This window comes from Phodopus roborovskii, unplaced genomic scaffold, assembly GCF_943737965.1.
Source record: "Phodopus roborovskii unplaced genomic scaffold, PHOROB, whole genome shotgun sequence".
Classification (NCBI taxonomy): Eukaryota; Metazoa; Chordata; class Mammalia; order Rodentia; family Cricetidae; genus Phodopus; species Phodopus roborovskii.
Window position 1 is genome coordinate 17,524,206 of NW_026126418.1, and position 6,400 is coordinate 17,530,605.

Here is a 6,400-nt window from a genome sequence, read left to right on the forward strand (position 1 = left end):
AGAAGACTTTTGGGTGACTGACCAGGCAGTGAGTTGCCTCTGTTTTTCTAGAGTTTATATATTATCCTTCTGTGGTCTTTGATGGAGTTGAAGACATATAGTTGTGGTTATAGTTTTCCTTAGTTAGGATTAAAAATAAGTTACACATAAAACTTTAGACTCATAAAGATAAGATAGATGATAAAATGTTTTCTTTAAATCTTACTAAAGGTTTATGGACTAAATATTGTAAACTGTGATTCTTATTTGATAACTGTGTGTGATATATTTTGCTGTGCTAAGGTTAAAATCCTTCTTTTTATTTTAGACAGAAAAGATGGGAGATGTCATTCTGTAAATATGTTTCTCTTATTGGTGAATGAATAAAGCTCTTTTGGCCAATAGGAAAGCAAGATAGGTGGGACTAGGAGACTAGGAGGAAAGAGGAAGTAGTTGGGTGGAATTCCAAGAGGGAGGACGGAGAGAGAACGCCAACTCCTCTCTCTGGTAAGATGAGGCTACGTGGAAATACTTATATTAATAGATATGTGATAATATTTAAGACAGAACTAGTCGATAAGAAACTAGTATCTGGCCTACAGAATTATATCAGATATAGAGTCTCAGTGAGTTATTTGGGGCTGGCTTAGCAGCTATGGGTCAAGGCAGGCTGGGGCTGCAGAGGAAATTAAGCACATCCTTGCTAGTTTCAATAACTACCAGATTTTTATTGGTGAGAACATGAATCCATGGAAACTGAACAATGCACAATTGCTCCAAAAAAAAAAAAAAAAAAAAAAGGAATAAAGAAAGAAATTAATGACCTCCTAGAATTCAATGAGAATGAAAACACAACATACCCAAACAGATAGGACACTATGAAAACAGTGCTAAAAGGAAAGTTTATTGCACTAAGGGCCCACATCAAGAAAAGGGAGGATACTCACATTAGAGAATTAACAGTACAACTGAAAGACCTAGTACAAAAAGAAGAAAACTCACCCAGGAGGAGTACACACCAGGAAAAAAATGAATTTGTAGGTTGAAACCAATAAAGTAGAAACTATGAAAACAATACAAATAATCAATGTAACAAAGAGTTCTTTCTTCCAGAAAAACATGATAGAAATATTTTATCCAATTAACAGAAGGAGCACATGCAAATCAGCAAAATCAGAAATGAAAAGGGGAAAATAACAACAAACACTAAGAATATCCAGAGAGTCTTCAGATCATACACTGAAAACCTGTACCCCACAAAATTTGTAAACTCAAAGGAAATTGACACCAAAATCAAATCAAGAACAGATAAGCAATTTAAATAGACCTATAACCCCTAAAGAAATACAAGCAGTCATCAAAAGTCCCCCCCCCCCCAAAAAAAAAAAAGCCCAGGGTTAGATGGCTTCAGTGCAGAATTCTATCAGAAATTCAAAGAAGAGCTAATACCAATACTCCTCAAATTGTTCCACAGAATAGAAGCTGAGGGTTCACTGTGAAACCCTTTTTAAGAGGACATGAGTACTGTTATTTGGGGCTGGCGCAGCGGCGACAAGACCAGTGGCAGGAAAAACCTACTCCTAACATATGGTGCCCAACCTGGGGCACAAACCCATGACTCTGAGATTAAGAGTCTCATGCTCTACCGACTGTGGTACCCAAGCCACACAAAGACACAACTAAGAAAGAGAACTACACACCAATATCCCTCATGAACATTGATGTAAAAATACTCAATAAAATACTGGCAAATTGAATCCAAGAAAGCATCTGAGAAATCATCCACCATGACCAAATAGGTTTCATCCCAGGAATGCAGGAATGGTTCAACATATGACACTTTATCAGTGTAATCCACTTTAGAAACAAACGGAAAAAGAAAAGTCATATGATCCTCTCACTACATGCTGAAAAGCCTTTGACAAAATGCAACACACCTTTGTGAATAAGGTATTGGAGAGAACAGGGATAACAGGAACATACCTAAACACAATAAAAGCAATATGTAGTAAACCTACAGCCAACATCATACTTAAATGGAGAGAAATTTAATGTGATTCCTCTAAAATTAGGAACAAGAAGAGGTTGTCCACTCCATATATCTTTAATATTGTACTTGAATTTCTAGCTAGAGCAATAAGACAACAAATAGAGATCAAGGGGGTACAAATTGGAAAGGAAGAATTCAATCTGTCACTATTTGGAGATATGATAGTTTATATAAGTGATCAGAAAAACTCTACCAGGGAAATCCAACAGCTAAAAAACACCTTCAGAAAAGTGGCAGTTTACAAGAAATAGCTCTATTATACACAGACAATAAAGAGGCTGAGGAAGAAATCAGAGAAACATCACCCTTCACAATAGCCACAAAAAACCATAAAATATCTTGGGGTTATGCTAACCAATGAAGTGAAAGTCCCATAAAGCAATAAAATTGATTCCATTGGTCTACCTGTCTATTTGAAAGGACAATAATCAAATTTATATGGAAAAACAAAAGACCCAGGATAGCCAAAACAACCCTATACAATAAAAGAACTTCAGGAGGCATCACTATTCCTGACTTTAAGCACTACTACAGAGCTATAGTTCTGAAAACAGCCTGGTATTGGCACAAAAAATAGACAGGTAGAATTAAATAGAATGGAATTAAATAGAAAATACTGATATTAACCTACATACCTATGAACACATGGTTTTTAACAAAACAGCAAAAATTATACAATGGAAGGAGGAAGACATTTTCAAGAAATGGTGGTGGCACAACTGGATGATGGTGTGTAGAAGACTGCAGACAGACCCATGTCTATAGCCATGCACAAAACTCAAGTCCAAATGGATCAAAGAACTCAACATAAATCCAGTCACACTGAACCTTTTAGAAGAGGAATTGAGACAGGAGATAGCTTCCTGAACATAACACCAGTAACACAGACTCTGAGTTCAACAATTCATAAATGGGACCTTCTGAAACTGAGAAGCTTCTGTAAGGAAAAAGACACAGTTAAGACAAAATGACAGCCCACAGACTGGGAAAAGATCTTCACCAACCCCACATCTGACTGAGGGTTGATCTCAAACATATACAAAGAACTCAAGAAGCTAGTCACCAGAACACTAAATAACCCAATTAAATAGTGGGGCACAGGACTGAATAGAGCATTCTCAATAGAGGAATCCAAAATGAATGAGAAACACATAAGAAAGTACTCATCATCCTTAGCCATCAGGGAAATGCAAATCAAGGCAACTCTGAGATACCATCTTACTCCTGTCCTGGCTAAAAAGAGAAATGCCAATGACAGTAGATGTGGAGAGAGGGGAACACTCTTCCACTTCTGGTGGCAGTGCAAACCTGTACAGCAAGTTTGCTGTACAGTTCATGGAGATCAGTATGGAAGTTCCTCAGGGAAATGGGAATCAAACTATCACAGGATCCAGCAATTCTACTCTTAGGCATATACCGAATAGATGCACATTCATGCAACAAAGAAATCTGTTCCACTATGTTCACAGCAGCATTATTTTTAATAGCTAGAACCTGGACACAATCTAGATACCTCACAACTGAAGAATGGATAAAGAAAATGTGGTACATTTACACAATGAAATACTACTCAGCAGAAAAATCAATGGAATTTTGAAATCCGCAGGCAAATGGATTGAACTAGAAGAAACTGAAAGACACTCAAAGCGAGGACCTTCACGCTCTGCCTGAGGAAAGGTGACACCCCAAATCACTCATGAAAAGTGATCTTGATGTAAACAGCATGAGGACTTTTTTATTCCAAGTGCACTGGGGTCCACAGTCATATGCCATCCAGGGGTAGAGGACTGAGGACTCTGAGTGCAGAAACAAGACGGCTTTTATAGGGTTTACAACAAAGCCTGGGCATTGCAAACCAATCATCCCAAAGTAGCAAGAGCCTGCCTGGTGAGGGCCAATCAATTTAAACCATTTTATAGTTTTTAGACCAATCATTTTAAATCACTGAAGCCTGTGTTTTAAAGACCAATCAGTTTTCTATAACCCAGGAGGTCTGCATTTGTGTGGGCTCCTAGGTGGGGTGACAAATGGCAGTTAGGATAGGTCACTGGGGTGGGGGTTTCACAAGCAGTTTACCAAAGTCAGATAAGCGGTTAGTTAGCTCATTTCCTGTTATCTTACTAGGCCAGGATCACATACTCAAGGGCCTGCCTTAAACAGCCAGGAGTGTGATGTTTCACCTATTTACTGGCAGAGGACAGGGTCTGGAATTTAAGGTATGTAGAGCTTCTTAGATAGTATTTCTAAACTTCTAGTTTCCTGTGGTCCTTGGAGTATTAGGCTGTTTTTTTTTTTTTTTTTTTTTTTTTTTTTTCATTCTTTCCAAACCATCCTGAGTGAGATAACCTAGTCACAAAAAGACAAACTTGGTATGTACTCACTCACATGTGGATTTTAGACATAGAGCAAAGGATCACCAGCCTACAATTCATACCTACAGAGAATCTAGGAAACAAGGAGGACCCTAAAAGGGACATACATAGCCCCCCCCACAGACAGACAGGGAAAGGGACAAGATCTCCTGAGAATATTGGGAGCATGGCGGGGCAGTGAGTGGAGAGGGTGTTAGGAGAAAAAGAAGGGGAGATGAGAACATAAGGGAGAAGGAAGATTGAGTCAGGGGAGGAATAGAGGAGAGAAGAAAAGAGATATCATAATAGAGGGAGCCATTATAGGCACTAGGGAATGTCTAGATACCTACAAGGATTACCCCAACTAACAATCTCAGCAATAGTGGAGAGGCTCTCTTAAATGCCCTTCCCTGAGAATGAGATTGATAACTACTTTATCAATGAAGACCATCCTAGAGCCCTCATCCTGTAGCTATTAAGTTATTAATATGAGATTGTTCTGGTTTTTTTAGTTAGGCGCATAGTGCTATGAACTTGCCTCTTTGGAACAACCTTTAGCTGCCCCATAACTCTGGGAATGTTGTGTTTAAATTTTCATTGGATTCTAAACATATTTTAATTTCTTAGTTACTTTTTTTATTCATTTTTATTCTGTAGTGTTCAATTTCCATAAGTTTGTAAGCTTCCTGTTATTTCTGTTGTTGATATCTAGATTTAATCTGTGGTGACCAGATAAAATAAAAGGTATCATTTCAATTTTCTTGTATTTGTTGAGATCTGCTTACTATTTCAGTATATGGTCAGTTATATAGAAAGTTCAATGAGATGCTGAAAAGAAGGCATATACATTTTGGGAGAGATATGTTATGCAAACATCTGTTTATGATTTCATTTAGCTCCAATATATCTCTGTTTAGCTTTCATCTGGATGACCTTTCTATTAGCAAGTGTGTGTTATTAAGTTACCCGCTATCACTGTGTGAGTACAGTATGTGAATTTAGTGACTGTGGTGTTTCTTTTATGAGTTTGCATGCTCTTATTTTTGGTGCACAGAAGTTTAGGTTTTTAATATTCTCTTGGTGAGCAAAACTTTAAAACTTGTAAGTTTTGCTTCTACTACAATTATTTATATTTCATGGGCATGTAGTTTGTCGAAATTATTATAGATTTGATAGTCTTAATTTTTCATTAGTTATAAACAAAGTATGAAACTATGGATGCCACTATGATATTTTCAAACACACATATCATTGCATTTGCTCATAGTCACACTCAAATTATCCATCATTTTTCTTCTTCTGTCCTTTCTGGTTGTCTCCTTCATCCCTCCAATGAAAGTACTCAAGCACAAATTAATTTCATATCCCATAGATCAAGGAGATACTGTGAATATTCTAAGGAAAGCCATGGGAGGTTTAATCTGGCCTTCCAGAGAAACAGTTTCTGAGTGAAAGCAGAGTATAATGAAGAAAAGTAAAAATAGGAAGCAATAGAGCCTGGTTTGATGGCAATAATGTCATTGGTGCTGCAGATCTGAATTTGGAAGACAAGAAGATGAAAAAAAAGATGGAAGAGTAAAAATAAAAATAAATAGAATATTGGTCACTATGCTCATCTCTATTTCACAGACAATACACTGCAGTGATGTGGGGAAAATTGGGGAGGGGGATTTACTCCTTTCGAGTAATGGAAGTTTCCTATCTCATGTGAGTATGACTTTCAGGTTTGTGGGTCCAACACTCACAGACAACCAAAGCTACTCCAGGCCAATGACTTCTGTGATTTCAAAGACAGTGAGAAGACATTTTAAAAAAGGGGTTTATTTTTATTGTAGGTTCTAAATGAGTGTTTCAGAGAAAGGAAGCAAATAAGGCATAGTAATGGAATGGTAGGTCCAATGAAAAGGATGTTACTCTAAAGGTTAATAAAGCTTTATTTGTTTGAAGTATGGGGATGAGCTGGTAAGTATGGGTGTTCACTTGTCTCTCCATCCAGGAGTCTGGACTTGGAATTGTGGAA